Source organism: Schistocerca americana, chromosome X (assembly GCF_021461395.2).
Source record: "Schistocerca americana isolate TAMUIC-IGC-003095 chromosome X, iqSchAmer2.1, whole genome shotgun sequence".
Taxonomy (NCBI): domain Eukaryota; kingdom Metazoa; phylum Arthropoda; class Insecta; order Orthoptera; family Acrididae; genus Schistocerca; species Schistocerca americana.
Genome location: NC_060130.1, coordinates 539,104,758 through 539,123,810, shown reverse-complemented (window position 1 = coordinate 539,123,810; position 19,053 = coordinate 539,104,758). Strand labels below are relative to the sequence as shown.

Genomic DNA, 19,053 nt, shown 5'->3' with positions numbered 1-19,053 from the left:
TCGTATTTCCATGTGTACTAATTTTTTTCGGCAGTGAACATCTATGCATATGGTAACGTAAATTTGAATTTGTGCTACTTTTATGAGTGGTTTCGAAGTGAAAGCAGTGAGGCAGTATGTATTTTTATATACATTTATTAAATTTTATACTAATTTTTGCGTGTTATTTAGAACTATAATATGATTTAGGTATTACGAGTTCTTGGAAGTTTCGAAAAGTGTGATTGCGTCTAGCAAAAATATTAAATTACTTTCAAATGTATCGCATGAAATGATGGGTAGCTGAAAACTGTATATCCCAACGGCTCCAAAGTGAAACGGCGTGCTCAAAACAGTTGTTTACTTTTTGCCATTTTCTTCTTGTGTTCGTTGCTTCCTATGATAAAAAAAATAATTTTGTGAAAAAATTTAAATTTTTTTTTCATATTGTAGGGACCTGAAGGGTTCAACCGAAACATCGTCAGCGCTATATGTAGATTCTAAACGCTGCCTGTGTATATTGTACGTGTTCTGTCGGTAAAATGCCAATGACAACCGCTATGCAACAACTTGAAGTATTGGTTGCCGCAGCAGTTCATCTCTGTAAGAACACAGTTTACAACAGCATTACGGTGTATGCCTCTGCAGCCGCCAAACTGAGGAAACGATTACATGTCTCTCAGGATACAATACAGGGGGCGGAAGATTATCTACAACTTGTAAAGAAATGAGACTACAGTTTTAAGAATCGAAGGCCATTAAAGGGAAATAGTAGTGAGACAGAGTTGACGCCTATTCCCCGATTTATTCAATCTGTACACATAACAAGCCGTACAGGAAACTAAGGAGAGATCTGGAAAGGAAATGGAAGTTCAGGAAGAAGAAATGAAAACCTGGAGCTTCGCTGATTGCATTGTAATTCTAGCAAGGTCGGCAAAGTACTTGGAATATCAGCTGAATGGAATTGACAGTGCTTTGAAAAGATGTTATAAGAAGAATATCAACAAAAATAAAATAAGGGTAATGGTCTGTAGTGTAACTAAATGAGGAGATGCTGATGGAATTGAACTGTGAAATGCGACACGAAAAGTGGTAGCTTAGTTTTGCTATTTGGAGAGCAAAGGAGCGCATATCAAACACAAACTGGCAATTACTGACAAAGAGAAATATTTTAACTTATGAGGTAAATTTAAGTGTTAGTAAAAAATTTCCTAAAGTAGTTGACTGATGTGTATCTATGTAGAGAACAGAAACATGGATGATAAGAACTACACGCAAGAAGGGACCAGGAACTTTTAAAATTTCGTACTACATAAGAATGATGAAGATAACGAGGTGGACAGATCGGACAACTAATTAATAGGTACTGAATCGAATCGAGAAGAGAAAAATTTATAGCGCAACCTCAATAAAAAGAAGGGGTCAGCTGATAGGGTACTTCCTGAAGCATCGGGTGTGATCAGTTCGGTAATGGAGGAAAGTGAGTGTGTGTGTGTGTGGGGGGGGGGGGGGGTAAATACTGTAGAGTGAGACTGTGGCCTGGCTACAGTACGGAGGCTGACGAACGGCGTCGCAGCATGTTCAGCGAGGAATCGTGGCTCTGAACCACACCGAATAACCACCGTCGGCGAGTGTGGCGGCAACTTCGGGAGAGGTCCCATTGTTCCACTGTTTTGGCGAGGCACGGCGGTGTTACTCCTGGCGTCATGGTGTCACGGCTAGCAGTGATGGAGGGAACTCTGACGGCTCAACAGTACGTCACAGGCATCCTGCGTCCTCATGTGTTACCTCGCACGTGAGAGGATAGTGGTGCCATTTTTCCGTAACACAATGCTCATCGACGCGTGGCACGAGCCTCTATTTACTATATGCGTGATGTTGAAGCACTCATGTGGCCAGCAAGCTCTGCCCCCCGACAAAACCTCTGTGGGACCATCTAGGAAGTCAACTCAGTTCCCGTGCAAGTACCCAAGATATCGCTGACCAGTTAAAAAAGCTGTTTTCTAAATTGTCTCAGAAGAGGACCTATACACTTCCCAACCGAATCAGTCCACAAATCCTGGCAGACAGGGTTCAGAATATGCAGGTAAATGGGCTGATACTGCCAAGTTCTTTATAAATTTGAATCGATTTGGTAATCACCGAAATGACATCAGATAGGCTTCCAGTCCGTGAAGTTTCACTTCGCTTCCTCCTCCCCTACTCGGGTCTTTACATTTTTTGATAGGTGGTGTATTTTGCACAACTCCACAAAAATGGCTCTGAGCACTATGGCACTCAGCTACTGAGGTCATTAGTCCCCTAGAACTTAGAACTAGTTAAACCTAACTAACCTTTAGAACTAGTTAAACCTAACTAACCTAAGGACATCACAAATATCCATGCCCGAGGCAGGATTCGAACCTGCGACCGTAGCGGTCTTGCGGTTCCAGGCTGCAGCGCCTTTAACCGCACGGCCACTTCGGCCGGCACAACTCCACAGCCAACGTAAGTACAAACGGGTGGCATATGCTACTGGATCGCAAGGATTATTCTTAGAGCCACTGAATTGTCTCTTACGGAAGTGGTGTTTAGTGCTTGCGCAGCGGCGGAGCAAAGGTCTACTTGCAATATGACGACAGCCAAGGCCGGCGGTCCCTCCTTGACACGGTGGAAGGGATCCTTACGTCACACCAGTAGCGGTTCGTCGACTTTATCCGGCCGCTGCAGAGAATTCAGAGAAATTCAACGTCAACGCAGTTCTACGATTATTTCTGTATTGTAGCTGTGCTGTAGCCGAGACAGTCGTAAATAAGGGGAAAAGAACACTAAAGGTAGTCGGACATTATGAAACTGATGAATACTCGGGGATCTGTATCCGTAACCTTCTCTGAACGTCCTGTTACGTTGCAGCAAGAAAATCGAGCGAAATGTCTCAGTAATCAGCACACTGAAAGAATATTTAGGAGGCCTTTGGTTCAAAACCGTCTACGGTCATACATATTTCGATTTTCCGCAGTTTCTCCAAATTTGTTATAGAAAATTCGAGTATCATTCCACTGAAAACGATACGGTCGATGTCTTCTCGTTTCTTCTCCTATCAGAGAGTTTTGCTCAGGGTCTAACGACCTTCGTAGCCGACCGGAAGTTAAACCTTGGCCATATTTTCTGTTGGAGTGGGGGCATATTAAGTGAGATAAGGAAATGTGTGTGATTCAGTCTTCTTTGAGGGAACAGATTCAGCGGACTACATGCTTCAATGGAACAGAGTTCGAATCCGCGGCTAAGAAGAGGCATGCGTCTGACAAGATGCCAGGAGTATGAGAATTTTTGTTTTTCAGCAAACCTTTCCAGGAGAATATTGACGTGGTCCTCAAATTTTATACACACCTTAGTGTCGACTATTGTGCACTCTACAAAAATAAACGCGCACACGTGTTCACAAAAAAGGCTATAAATTTAACGGCGTTAATGTTAACTTCTCTGACGTCTATGGCAGCAACAAGTTGCACAAGAGAGAGAGAGAGAGAGAGAGAGAGAGAGAGAGAGACGCGTGGTTTAGCGTCTAGTTGAGTCAGTGCAAAACCAAATGGAGAAAATTTAGTGCGGAATCAATCGGTCGTGACCTGTTTAAGAAAACATCCCATCAATCCCATGTTGAGAGCCCTAAAAACAGCAGAAGGAAAAGAGAAATAACAACAAAAGGAAACTGCAAATTTACCGGTAACTCACCTCAAGATACTAAGCACTTTTCTATGTTGATTGTTGACTGAAGGGGAGCCACAGCTGTTTCCTCAAAATGACCACGTTCAAATTCATTAAAGACGGCGAATTACCTCCGTTGGAAAAGACTGAAAAGAGCATAGGAATCGGGACTGACGAAATAATCAAACAAGCATGCAAGTGAAGTTATTCACCCGGCTTCCTTGGTCTCTCAGTGAGGGGGGGTAGCGGGCAGGGCGGTCATCAGGTTTCAGATTTTCAAATGTGTCTCACCTGATTACACAACTACGAGCCTATTAAGTGTGATGCTTGCAAATCAACAGCAAAGCCACTGTAATAAGCAACTGTTGCTTCAGAGTGTCATACTAGCAAAAGGAATTGCAGGCAATTTTTATAGCCAAGAGTAAAGTCAGATTTTAACTATCCGTCAGAGTCAAAGCCGTTACAGACAGTGCACTAGTTTCCCCATAATCAATCACAAACACGTTATTTAACCTTCATAAAGTGCATTTCGTGGAGTGATCCTTGTTCCAGGAAATGATGCTGTTGCAGCTCTTTTTATTCTAAAGTGGTTTTACTTACGCAACTTTATCGCAGCACTGCTCCAGCCAGCAGAATACGCTGAGTTTGAAGATGCATAATTACAGCTCGAAACATGTCGCATGAAGTTTACAATAAAATTATACGAGTGTTGGATTCTCTTTAAATTCTAAATAAACCACGTTTATCCTCACAGTAAAAAAAAAGGTCAAAAATCATTGCCAACACACCTTATCGCAAGGGCACACTTCCGATCAGGTTGCAGTCATCTATCTTTTGCTTTTTGAGCGAATGTCGCACGCTCTATCCTCTTCTGGTTGTTGACGACAGCAAAGCCACAAGAATTTTCCGTCAAATTAAGCCTATAAACTACAGTAACTTTTAAAATTTGGAGACATCCTCAACTTAACGCTCTTCCTCACTCCACTGTATTTTTTACGATCCAGAATGACTCTTCCACTCTGCAGTGGAGTGTGCGCTGGTTTGAAACTTCCTGGCAGATTAAAACTGTGTGCCGTACCGGAACTTGCTTTCGAGGGCAATGCCCTTACCGACAGATATCTAGGCAAGACCTAGAGCTTGAACTCTGATTACTTAGCGCTATGCTTTCATCTTTATAGTGCATGTCGCTACAGCATATTAACGTAAATGTAGCTCGTAATCTACTACCACACTCATCAAAAAAATAATTTGTTGAAACGTATTTGGTTACACGTCCCGTAATGGTCTGGACTAGAACGAGAGAAAGTTGAACACGATGGACTATTTTTATTTCGCCTCGCAGCAGTTCCAGTCTCAGGAGTTTACATTTCCGACATCCTCTGGAATGTTTATTTTAAGACTGTTCGGTAGCAGCACAAACAGATCGCTGGCGTCTCCTCTTCATACCGAGTATATTTCAGACAGACATACTCTCATCCACACAAAACAACTACTCTTCCGTCCCTCTTCACTCCTTCAAATAAAATGCAATCATGGGGAGTCCAGGAGGTAAAAAGTGTATCAGTTTACTATCGCTGATAGACTCCACGAACACTGGGAAGAGTTATAGCTAATCACTTTCAAATGCATGTACTTTGACCTCGCTTAGGTTTGCAGTTGAATTGAGTATTCAAAGAACTGTGACTGACGCACGAACAACAGGGACTTACATGCATTGAGAATAAAAAATAGCGCATTGAGAATGGCTAGCTACTAGCCAAAATCTCGATTTGCATACTAAAATCTAAAAAGGACGACTGATTGCTGAACTCTATAATTTATAAGTCACGTACAGTCGCTGAGTTCATCTACTTTCCGAATGGAAGGTAACCTGATGAATAGTTTATTACCAAAGCTGTCCTGTTCATTTAGAGCAATACACAGCGCGCTAGACTGGAGACTGAAGGCGACAGATTTGATTAGAATTCACGCTCCGGACCAACAACCGGTGGTGCAGTGCACTTGCAGTCCTGGATATGGGCGTATGTTACCACCGGCTCAGAAATAGACTACGTGTGGATCCCTAAAATGAGACGAACGACCAACAGATCAACAGATACGTAGATGTACAGAGAAAGAGAGAGGGAGGGAGGGAGAGAGGAAGGGAGAGAGAGAGAGAGAGAGAGAGAGAGAGAGAGAGAGAGAGAGAGAATCGAATTTCAAAGCTAAACCGGTGAAAAAAGAAGAACGATTGGTGAGTAGGTTGACAATTTACGTCCTTTCAACATTATGGTATTTGGATATGGGGAACACTAGCTCAGGTAGGAAAAGAAGGCCAAGGAAATTTGTAATGACAGTGTTAAAGAAACTGCCCCAAAAGTCAGCATAGGTGATTTATAAACTACTTAAAACATAAACCACTGTGTCTGAGCCAGGTGATGGAAGAAAACCACTTACAGCATAAACCACTATGTCCGAGCCTTGGATCTGGAGTATGCCCAACACGAATACGAGTTCAGTGCCCCGCTACGTTGAACTGTCAGTCTTCCGCACGAGATAATTAACTGCAACCTATAAAATGTTAATGATATTGTTTATAATTCGAAACTATAATTTTATGCGACATATATTGACAGCTGTGCAGTGTGAATAACATGTAACTTCAATGGAGATTGGCAACGCTACAGCACGAGACGTCTCGATCGAAAACAGCTAAATGAACTCCTTCGTAGGAAAGTTACATTGATTTCCAGATTTTCACTTTGTAGTGCTTTAGCGACAGGTACTGTCCTCAGATTGGTCAAATGATGTACTTCGAAGAATTTTTCTAATACCTTATGCATCAGGGCTTCACTAATAAACTCTGAAGATTGATATGCCATGCATAGAGCACCGTTTTATCTTTTGTAATTTATGCATCTTAATATATCACTTATGAGTTACAATGACAGGATTTTGTTTAATTTCATGAAATTAATTACTGATTCGTGCATATAGTTCAGATGGCGGTAACTGGAGTGACGTATACCATATTTTTGACACGCTACGAAGAAAAATATCAACGGCTGTTAAACAAGGCGAACACGTTGGCTACACACGAACGGTCCTGCCAGACCTACCCGATGTTCGCTAAGGGCAACAGTTAGCTCAGCTGGGACATTAACACTGAGCGCATATTTTGCTGGGACCAGAGGTTGCTGTGCATAAGAAGCGGTACTGTGTCAGAAGCTTCGTTAGTGTGGTTTGCTGAAACTGGCGGTAAGCTGCAGCAGTAATGCACTTATAACATTTATTCATGTCAGCCAAAATGTCCCCGGTAAACCTCTATTGGTGAAATATACAGTACTGGCCATTAAAATTGCTACACCAAGAAGAAATGCAGATGATAAACGGGTATTCATTGGACAAATATATTATACTAGAACTGACATGTAATTACATATTCACGCAATTTGGGTGCATAGATCCTGAGAAATCAGTACCCAGAACAACCACCTCTAGCCGTAATAACGCCCTTGATGCGCCTGGGCATTGATTCAAACAGAGCTTGGATGGCGTGTACAGGTACAGCTGCCCATGCAGCTTCAACACGATACCACAGTTCATCAAGAGTAGTGACTGGCGTATTGTGACGAGCCAGTTGCTCGGCCACCATTTACCAGACGTTTTCAGTTGGTGAGAGATCTGGAGAATGTGCTGGCCAGGGCAGCAGTCGAACATTTTCTGTATCCATAAAGTCCCGTACACGACCTGCAACATGCGGTCGTGCATTATTCTGTTGAAATGTAGGGTTTCGCAGGGATCGAATGAAGGGTAGAGCCCCGGGTCGTAACACATCTGAAATGTAACGTCCACTGTTCAAAGTGCCGTCAATGCGAACAAGAGGTGACCGAGACGTGTAACCAATGGCACCCCATACCATCACGCAGGGTGATACGCCAGAATGGCGATGACGAATGCATGCTTCCAATGTGCGTTCACCGTGATGTCGCCAAACACGGATGCGACCATCATGATGCTGTAAACAGAACCGGGATTCATCCGAAAAAAATGACGTTTTGCCATTCGTGCAACCAGGTTCGTCGTTGAGTACACCATCGCAGGCGCTCCTGTCTGTGGTGCAGCGTCAAGGGTAACCGCAGCCATGGTCTCCGAGCTGATAGTCCAAGCTGCTGCATACGTCGTCGAACTGTTCGTGCAGATGGTTGTTGTCTTGCAGACGTCCCAATCTGTTGACTCAGGGATTGAGACGTGGCTGCACAAACCGTTACAGCCCTGCGGATAAGATGCCTGTCATCTCGACTGCTAGTGATACGACGCCGTTATGATCCAGCACGGCGTTCCATATCACCCTCCTGAACCCACCGGTTCCATATTCTGCTAACAGTCATTGGATCTCGACCAACGCGAGCAGCAATGTCGCGATACGATAAACCGCAATCGCGATAGGCTATAATCCGACCATTTTCAAAGTCGGAATCGTGATGGTACTCATTTCTCCTCCTTACACGAGGCATCACAACAACGTTTCACCAAGCAACGCCGGTCAACTGCTGTTTGTGTATGAGAAATCGGTTGGAAACTTTCCTCATGTCAGCACGTTGTAGGTGTCGCCACCGGCGCCAACCTTGTGTGATTGCTCTGAAAAGCTAATCATTTGCATATCGCAGCATCTTCTTCCTGTCGGTTAAATTTCGCGTCTGTAGCACGTCAACTTAGTGGTGTAGCAATTTTAATGGGCAGTAGTGTAACAACAATCGTATACGAGTTGTCAGTGGTCACACATGAGGCTATTCCGACTGTTAAAATAATCAGAACAGGTTAAGATGCCTCATCTGCGAATAACATATTGCACTGAGGTGACAACGTTCAGAATGTAATGATATGCGCATATACAGATGACGGCAGTATTGCGTACACGAGGTATAAAGGGGCAGTGCGTTGTCATAGCTGTCATTTGTACTCAGGTGATGCATGTGAGAAGATATCCGGCGGAATTATGGCCGCACAACGGGAGTTAACAGACTTTGAACGCGAAATGGTAGTTGCAGCTAGACGCATCGGATATTCCATTTCGGAAGTCGTCAGGGAATTCAATATTCCGAGATCCAAAGTGTTAAGAGTGTGCCAAGAAAACCAAATATCAGGCATTACCACTCACCACGGACAACGCAGTGGCCTATGGCCTTCACTTAACGACCAAGAGCAGCGAAGGTTTGCGCAAGTTGTCAGTGCTACACTACGTGAAATGACAGCAGAAATCAATGTGGGACGTATCCGTTAGGACAGTGCAGATAAATTTGACTTCAATGGGTTATGGCAGCACGATATCGCCTGCAGCGTCTCTCCTGGGCTCGTGACCATATCCGTTCTATCCTAGAAGACTGAAAACCCGTGTCTTGGTCAGATAAGTCCCGATTTCAGTGTGTAAGAGCTGATGGTAGGGTTCGACTGCGGCGCAGACCCCAAGAAGACACGGACCCGAGTTGCCAATAAGGCTCTGTGCAAACTGGTGGTGGTTCCATAATGGTGTGGGCTGTCTTTACATGGGATGCACTGGGTCCTCTGGTCCAACTGAACCGATCATTGACTGGATTTGTTGTGTTTGGCTACGTGAATGCCATTTGCAGCCATTCATGGCCATCATTGTTACCAAACAAAGATGGAATTTTTATGGATGAAAATGCACCTTGTCACCGGGGCGCAGTTATTCGCGATTGGTTTGAAGAAAATTCTGGACAGTTCGGGCGGATGATTTGGTCACCCAAATCATCCGACAGGAATCCCATCGAAAATTTATGGGATATAATCGAGAGGTCAGTTGGTTCGCAAAATCCTGCACCGGCAACACTTCCGCAATTATAGACGGCTAAATAGACAGCATGGCTGCAGGGGACTTTCAACGACTTGTTGAGTCCATGCCACATCGAGTTGCTGCACTACGTCGGGCAGAAGGAGGTCTGAGACGATATTCGGAGATATCCGATGACTTTTGTCAACTCAGAGTATAGTATATGAACTACTGCCAAAATTCCATACGAGGTGCGATATCGGGGGGTGCTAGTGCCTGTACCTTCTGAAAGTGGTGCACGTTTAGGCGGTAACAGCGCACCATGCACGAAACCTGTGCCTATAGCATTGTAAATCCTGACATTAAATTAACCAAAGTAATACCATCAACGAGTGAGCAAATGGAATACCACAGGCTAACACAAGAACGCCTAAATGCATGTCATACCCTCCCACCGTGAAAAAGACGCAGTTCCGAGGGGAGAAACGAGAACAGAAACCGAAGGCAGAACCGTGTAGGCTAGAAGGCCCTACGATAAGAGCGGGACAATGGGACACCCACATCATCGGCCGACCACCGACAGGTCCATCCCCCAGCCCATGTTAAAAGATAGAGCTCTCCAGAAGAACGGTATAGATCTCACGATAACACTTAAAAGGGCCACACCGGCTGCAAGTTTTAGCGTGAGACTATACGCGTCTCTGTTACGTAGCAAACATTAAAAACATTGCCCCACCACGAAAAATATAACGTTTCTCATTGGATCGACACCATTTTTGTAGGCGGAGCTTAAGGTTAACATTGAGACACTGATTGGTCAGTTGAAAACACAGCCAGATACCTTTTTCTTAAACCAACTTCGGTAAACAGTAGTAAAGATAAGTTCGAGAGAGTTGATACCGAAACGGCGATGTGTGTGGAGCTGCGCCGTCCGCCGCCCCTGGCGCTGCCTAACCACCGACAAGGTAATTAACGCACGCGATGCTGCATAAAAGCGCATAAGGCTTCACTCATAACTGCAGAAGTCTCATCTGTTACATCCCTTTTTTACGTAATACTAGTGTCGATCGTCAATTAAACTTCGTGGTATTCACATTTGCTACTTGACGTTAAAACTTGAAACGCGATGCTTTTTTCTGTTATATAATTATTGAGAAGCCACATCAGCCACTGTAATTTATGACAAGTAAGTAATTAAAGATAATTGAGGGTCACTGTAGACCATTTTTGGTAGTTTTCTCTTTTAGGAAACTTAATTTAAACCTAAATTATAGATGTGATATGGCATAGTTCATCCTTCGATCCATTATAGAAATTGGAAACCCATTCAGGGAATATTCGTTCACATTTCTGTTGAACGCAGTTGGTTTTTATCATCCTGTATTAAAATATTTCCTTTCGTCAATAGTACAATTTATAAACAAAGTTTTGTGAGTAGAATAAAAAATTCCAATGGTAAACTTAACTGCTTTTTCGACTTTATTTTATCAGCTAACTAAAAATAGGAAAGCTAAATTTAGTTAGTATTAAGATTCTTTTATAGGGAGTGCAGAGGAGCTAACGCTGAAATCATTAAGTATTTGATTATATCATCGCTAGTCGCACTGAACTCTTCTGAACTCTACATGTCATGTGTGGTCTGGCGTCTCCTTAACAGCAACAGGTCCCAGGTTCAAACTAGTCAATTCCCTAAAAAACACGCTCAGAGCGTCGTTGCGCGAAAGTGGTAGGGAGACACGACTTAGAACAGACACCACACAGAATGTTAGAGCATGTACAAGAGCACACATACTAGTGCACTCGTAAAATAATCTGTCACAGCATCCTAAAAATCCGCTGTTCACACTTGGTCTGGACGAAGGCATTCTGTTTCTGGACAGCGCCGATACGTACATCGAAAGTACCGATGTGCTGACTTCTACTTCTTAGGAAGACGGTGCTAGTAAGCATTACGAACCAATTCCCTGCGCCACAACTTTATACGTAATAATGTTAGTGAGCTTAAACAACTCGTTATTTCTTCAATTGCCAGAACCTCAGACGTGGACTACAGATAAAATAACTCTAAAATCTTAGAAGCAACACAACTGGATAATGAGGGCCCGTTCCTTAAAAAAAGAATGATCGTTTGTATAATCCAATGACCCTCAAAAACAGCCGTTAAGGTAATGAAACAGCTTGTATACCTTTCAAAACAGAATGGAAGTGAAAAACCGAAGAACACGGTCTCTTAAGGGCTATGAATGTTAGAGCTTAACGTCCTGTCGACGGTGGGGTTCCTAAAGACGGAACGATACCTTGGAATGGAGTAGAGTGGGGAAGGAAATCAGTTGTGTTCTTTGCCATTTCCTTTAAGCGATTTAAGGGAAACCACGGACTACCGAATTCTGGATCGGCGAACGGAGATCTGAATCGCCGTCTTCCAGAAAGCGAATACATTTTCTATCTCTGCACAACCTCGCTCCGTTTTAATGGCTGTTAATATTCTAAAGAATAAAATAATCCGTCTAACAATTGGCCAAGCATAGGCGAAAATGGTGTCTGCATCACTGTCTGAAATCCAGAGCCGTAGCAGTAACACTGGACACATCATTAACTCATGTAGAAGACAATGTTACTAGAATACTTGACAATATCGCTGGAAATGAGTATAGCTCAATGTCACAGTGAGACTATGACTACAGCAGGAGCAGCTGTTACACGTCGGATAATCGTTATTACGCAAGCTTGCTAACTGCCGTACCCTCGGCGGAAGCGTGTCATAACCGTGACACTCACGCAAGGTCATAGCTTTTTTATAGACCTCGCAATCTTGAAAGTACAAATAAGAACACTCTTCAAACACTCCAGTAATTATAATGGAGTGCAGACTGTGAAGGCTTAACGATGCTACATAAATCTCTTCATAGTTCCCCTGGCACGAGCGCAGTGAACGGTTTTTCGGACAGAAGTTGGACACAAAGCCACAATCCACCATACAGCAGTAAAAGGATATATGCGTTCCAGCTCTCCAGCTTATGAACAAAAGAAGTCTGAAGACATAACAGAAATTACCAATATGTCAGGGGAGACGGAAATTTAATTGGGACAAGTGACTGGAATTCGATAGCTGAAAAGGGAACAGATGGAAAAATAGTAGCAGAATATGAATGAGTGAAAGGGGAAACTACATGGTAGAATTTAGCACATAAAACAATTTAACTACTGGTAACATTCTGTTTGAGAATCATGAAAGAAGATAACATACGCGGAAGAGACCTGGACACACCCGAAAGTTTCAGACAGATTACATAGTGGCAAAGCAGAGGTTTAGAAAACAGATGCCCTCCACCCCCTCTTTGCATCTCTATTTTATTTGTAACTAGAAGAAACAGTAACGATGAGATATGCTTAAGAAATCTGTAGAAACCGAACGACATGCCATGATGGTAAGAGACACAACTCGCATTATGAAGGAAAGCTATTCAAATCTCCGTGCGGCAACCCAGATTTAGTTTTCCCATTGTTTACTTAAACTGCTTCAAGCAAATGTGGGGATGGTTCCTTTGCAAAAGACAGCTCTCCTTTCTCAATCAGAGCTTGTAATCTATATGTAAAGACCTCGTCGTCGGTCAACGTTAAACTCTAATCTTCCTGCCTTCCATGATACCTAGAAATCATTTTCGACTGAACTGATGTTTACAATGAGTACTCTAACAGACTTGCTTTCTTTCCGGCAACAAAAGCGAAATGAGCGAGAAGGAATGTCAGAACATCAAGTTTCAGAGTTTTAAGTAATTCACCGATAAGCCCGTTAAGTTTTGGAGGTCTGGAAACTTTCTCTCGCGTCCAGTGCTTAGCAAGTGAAAGCGAGACTGGAACGAATTTGGCGGGCTGCACGAGTAACACAACCTGCACACTCGGATCAGATGCTGCTCCAACAAGAATTGGCTGCGTGACGTAACAACGAGCAGACTAGCCAGACTAGCACAGGGAGTATTTGTGTCGATCGACGATCAAGTATCTAATGTTCAGACCGTGGTAGTGTCAGCCTCTAGGAGAAATTCGCTCCCACTTGGCTAATTCAGAGCTGCCAACTGAATCTGCAAGGGGTTCAGTTCTCTCTAAATATTTAGAGAAATATGACGGGCGCTCATACTTGCGTTGGAGTAGATATAGCTTTCGTCCTGTCTGCATTAGTTGTCGCAGGTATACAGTATGTACCACCAAAGCTGTGAACGGGACATTTGTCTAGCAGCTAAAAAATTACTGACTGTTTTTGTTGCTACCTTTTTATTTCAAGGAAGTTATTTACAATTAAACTGCAGAATTATTTATAAAATGAAGCACTTAAGTGATTGACAAGAAATTATGAGCAACGAAAGGGCATCATTTTAGTGAAAGAATGATATGAAACTTACATTTACATGATTCGCTTAAGAGTTGGGACATCGAATTAAACAAACAACTTTGATACAATGGAGCATATATATTTTATTAATAATATACATCCATAGGCTCCGTTGTGAAGGAAGGAAGAATGGGGTTGAACGTCCCGCCGTTATCGAGGTAATTAGAGACGGAGTACAAGCTCGAACTGTCTCAAGGGTGGGGAAGGAAATTGGCCGTGCCCTTTTAAAGGAACCATTCCGCGATTTGCCTGTAGCGATTTAGGATAATCACGGAAAACCTAAATCCGAATGGCCGGAAGCGGATTTGAACTCCAGAATGCAAGTCCAGTGTGCTAATCACTGTGCACCTCGCTCGGTGCTCCGTTGTATCAAAGGTGATTGTTTAATCTAATGTCCTAGTTATTCTGCGAATCATGCCAGTGTTAAAAATTCAAATATGTGTGAAATCTTATGGGACTTAACTGCTAAGGTCATCAGTCCCTAAGCTTACACACTACTGAACCCAAATTATCCTAAGGACAAACATACACACCCATGCCCGAGGGAGGAGGACTCGAACCTCCGCCGGGACCAGCCGCACAGTCCATGACTGCAGCGCCATAGACCGCTCGGCTAATCCCGTGCACCATGCCAGTTTTAACTTGTCACAAATGTTTGTCGCAGAGTAAAACAATGCCATCACAATTATTAATTTAATCGCATATCGTATTTTTGTCGATTTTCCAAATTAGAAAAGAGTACAGGAAATGCCCATATTCCTAACTGTCCGGTTAGTGTCGAAAGAGATCATCTAGAGGTATCGATTTCGATTAATTATTATCTTCAAATCTATTTAAACGTACAGGAATAAAAATATATGACACGAGTTACAAAAAAATGTAAATAAAACATACTGGGCTTTCCTTATAACATCATCATATGTAACTGTATTCTTTCGATGGTTACAAAACTTTGTATTGTAGTTTTAAATGTTATTCATATTGACGTTACTCCTTTCAATTTCATATATTTCTTTTGTAAACATCTGAAGGCCATCATAATTAATCGACTCGACCACATTTTCATTTTTTGCGATAAATAATTGAAGAGTAAAGATACATGTTGGAAAGTTGTTACCTTTCAGTACGAACATATGAGTACCGTTGAGACTTATTTGTTGTACGAGTCGGCTCCAAGACATGAAGTGAGGTAACATCTATATAAACTGAAATGCCAACGAGAAACTCCCCATGAAGAAACAAATCAGCTTCCTCCTTACTCCAGCTCGCGCATCAGCATCAGATTTTATCGCACTACGCACGCATGTAGCACGTTACAAAACCTTCTGATTGGAATCGTCACACGCAAGACAGTAATAGGCTCAGCTCCCCAGGAGCGTAATTTTCTTATCTGAACTACGCAAGAAATTATGGTATCTTATCCTCTGTTACTATTTAAGGTGTGACAGGCAGTGTTGGCTGTTTACTTCTGTTGTATAACACATCAGCCTATGTTTTTGAAGAGCTATTTCATCGACCAATTTTGCACTTATCTCAACAAGATAACTCTAAACATTAAATGAAACTGGCGGAGGAGGGGGTGACTAATTTTCATCCGGCAATCTAGGTTTAAGTTTTCCGAAGTTTTCGTACAATTATTCTTTTCTTATACCTTTGTTCCGCATATCGCAGGATCAGCATTGTTCGTAACGGATATGACATGGTTAATTTAATGGCTGGATATCCTTCTTGTCGCCACCTGTTACCCCCGGGACGTCATATGTGTACTCCAACTTATCTGCGTGTAGAGTAATTCATGAGAAAGTGGGTGAAAGTTTTCTAAATGTTTGCGAATCGCGTAACTAAGGTGGGACTTGGGTACCAGCCCGGTATTCACACGGGGGAGGGGGGATGTGGGAAACCACGTAAAAGCCACATCCAGGCTGACCGGCACACCGACCCTTGTCATTAATCCACCGAGCGGATTCGAACCGAGGCCGGCGCACCTATCCAGAAGCTGTGCTGTAGCATACACAGTTATCCGGGCTGATTCCTACGTTTTGCCTCATAAATTTAGGATTATGTCGACATGCTTCCTTTCAAAATGGCATGGGTGATTTCCTTCCTTATCCATTTCCAATCCAAGTTTATGCTCTATTCCTCGTGACTTCGTCGCTGATTAAGTTAAAACCTAATTTTCCTCCACTCCTCCCTTACCCTACTGTTTCGCTCTTTGATAGTAACTTTACTGAATGAAAATACTCCCGATTTATAATACATGGTGGTCTTGCATTACCGATGATATTTAGTAACCAGCTAGTAATGTAGCCAAACGTTACGTTGCCATGAAACATTACCAACGATTCATTCTTCTGCCTCTTGTTACATCCCCTCGTTTTTTTTAAACAATGACTTGTCTCTTCTTCTCATGGAAATGGTCGGTTACAGTGTTGTCTGTTCGCTTGAATCAAATGTTCAAGTGTGTGTGAATTCTTAAGGGGCTAAACTGCTGTGCGGCTGGTCCCGGCGGAGGTTCGAGTCCTCCCTCGGGTATGGGTGTTTGTGTTTGTCCTTAGGATAATTTAGGTTAAGTAGTGTGTAAGCCTAGAGATTGATGACCTTAGCAGTTAAGTCCCATAAGACTTCACACACATTTGAATTTTTTTTTTGTCTGAACTGCTGAGGTCATCGGTCCATAGATTTTCATACTACTTAAACTAACTTATGCTAACAACCAAACACACACAACCATGCCCATGGGATGACTCGAACCTCCGGCGGGAGAGACCACGCAATCCGTCCATTGCGCCTCAAACCGCGCGGCTTCGCTTGAATCGGATGTAATTGCTATTCTCATGACGGCTGATAATCGGACAGAAGGTCATAGCGGGGTGGAGCACTGGTTAGTGCACTGCACTCACTTTCTGGGGGCAGCGGTTCACACCCCCGTCTTGTCACCCATACTTGGGTTTTCTGTGGTTTCCCTAAGTCGCTGCAGGCAAATACCAGGATGGTTCCTTCGATGAAGGCACGTCCAATTTCCTCTCAAATCTTCTCCAACTCGAGCTTGTGTTCCATTGTCATCGACAGAACGTGATACCCTAATATTCTTTTAATTTTTGATGAGAGGCTCCCACAGAATTAATGTCACTTTATATGCATAGTCGGTTCTTCATGTTCCTTTTACTTCACCACTACCTGAGAGCATTCTATCGAAAGGCAAGCTTTTAATAGGAGCATGTCCATTACTGGATCAACCATCAGACTGACGGCTGCTTCATTTACTATGGGCATGTTACCTTTACAGAAATTCCATACCTTAACAACATTTTAATAAGTTACAAACTTTAGGAACTGAGCAAGGTAATCAGCACATCATACAGCATACCACATCCCTAGACGGACAAAATTCAATCTGATTGCTCATCGAACCCTAGTCAACGACTAATGTGACATTTACACCGCATTGAACACTTCCTTAGCTGAATGCTATCACGTTAGCCACTTAAGAGTAATTTGTACGTTGCATATGCACACTCAACGTGGCGGAAGTTCCATTCAATGGCGACTGAGATAAAAGAATGCTCACAGAATAAGTTACACCAAATCGATTGAGAGTAAATACAAAAAAAAGACAGTGGATGACACACATTTAGAGAGCTAGATAGACTATAACGCTTATGTAAAGGTAGACGAAGTATCGACATTTATTGTGACTGTACTATTGCATTTTAGAGGCGGTATCTGTTTATTGGCGGCCACTGACAAGTCTTCCACGAGACTGCATAACCTTAAAGACAAATTATGTTTGATTAAGTCTCTCAGAAAAAGTATTCAGTAATATAATGAAACATCGTAAAACATACATATTTGTATTAAAGTCGATTTAGCACAATAAAACACACTGAACAAGAGTGCGTTGTCTTTATTTATTTTCTTACGATGACTAACGCAAACGCCTCAAAATTTAGTTACCGTCTTCTGCCAGCCAGTGAACGACATCAGAATAGTTCAAATGGCTCTGAGCACTATGGGACTTCACTTCTGAGGTCATCAGTCCCCTAGAACTTAGAACTCCTTAAACCTAACTAACCTAAGGACACCACACACATCCATGCCCGAGGCAGGATTCGAACCTGCGACCGTAGCGGTCGCGCGGTACATCAGAATGTCCATCATTCTCTGATATGATCATTAGCAGGTAAAACCTGGTAAGTGCATTCTGAAATGTTTTTACGGTTGTTATCGCAAGAAGATAATTAGTTAATCATTTAATCTCCGTTGAGAAAATGTCTATTTTTCCTTACTGCATTCTCTTATCGCGAAAAAATGCTGGTGAATACGATTTGCTTATGCGTTTTCTACAGGAAGCTGCTCGAAACAAGTTATTTTCATTTAGTCGCACGGCTACCCGAGGCGGAGGTTCGAGTCCTCGCCCGTGCATTGGTGTGTGTGTTGCCCATAGCGTAAGTTAGTTTAAGTTAGATTAAGTAGTGTGTAAGCTTAGCGACCGATGACCTAAGCAGTTTGGTCTCATAAGATCTTACCAAAAATTTACAATTTATTTTGATTTAATAGTTTTATTTATAATACGAACAGCCGATGCTACCTCTCGCATCACACTTATAAACAAGATGTGGGACAGATGGGTCTTTCCAGGTTTTGAAAATATTTCTAATTTCCCGAGTGGAGACACACATCATCTCATCGTCAGCGGGAGCCCCTGATGGCGAGATGATGATAATCTCGCACTGGATGTGGCTTGTCTTCAAACAGTAACAAACACGACTGGGAAAACATAAAAACTCGTACCTGCATGTAGACAACCACTATGTTGCGCGCTTGGTTGGCGTCGTTAGCAAGTGATGGCTTTTTGGACTCCTTACCTGAAACAGACAAGAGATAATAGGTAAAAAACAGAGAAGGCTGAGATATTAATAAACCTTCTACATAGTGTGTACCGTAAAACATTACTGATAGTGACAGAAACATATGGACGTATCAATGATTTCCCACAGATAGTCGGCACTTTTAACAACTTCAGAACCAGGAAATGTGAACGTGCTCAGTGAGCAAGACATTACATGTCAGTCTGAAGCGTGCTGTTTTTAAACCCTACTCTTCCGTCCTTCCTTCTTATAGCATAACCGGTCTACTGAAGAAGTATTAAGAACAGTATAAAGAGACGTAATAACGCATATTTTATCTTCAGCTTGCAATCTGAGACTACTACATTCACCATACTCAACAT

At 42.6% G+C, this 19,053-nt stretch overlaps 1 protein-coding gene across 1 annotated transcript in view; it reads right to left on the bottom strand.

The window, feature by feature from the left end:
- Positions 1–18,644, bottom strand: part of LOC124555563 (carbohydrate sulfotransferase 5-like) — a 641,036-nt gene extending 622,392 nt beyond the window's left edge. Inside the window, exon 1 of the mRNA XM_047129520.1 lies at positions 18,615–18,644. The gene's annotated coding sequence lies outside the window, so the exon portion shown is untranslated. The remainder of the gene's footprint in view (positions 1–18,614) is intronic.
- Between the last annotated feature and the right edge of the window lie 409 nt (positions 18,645–19,053).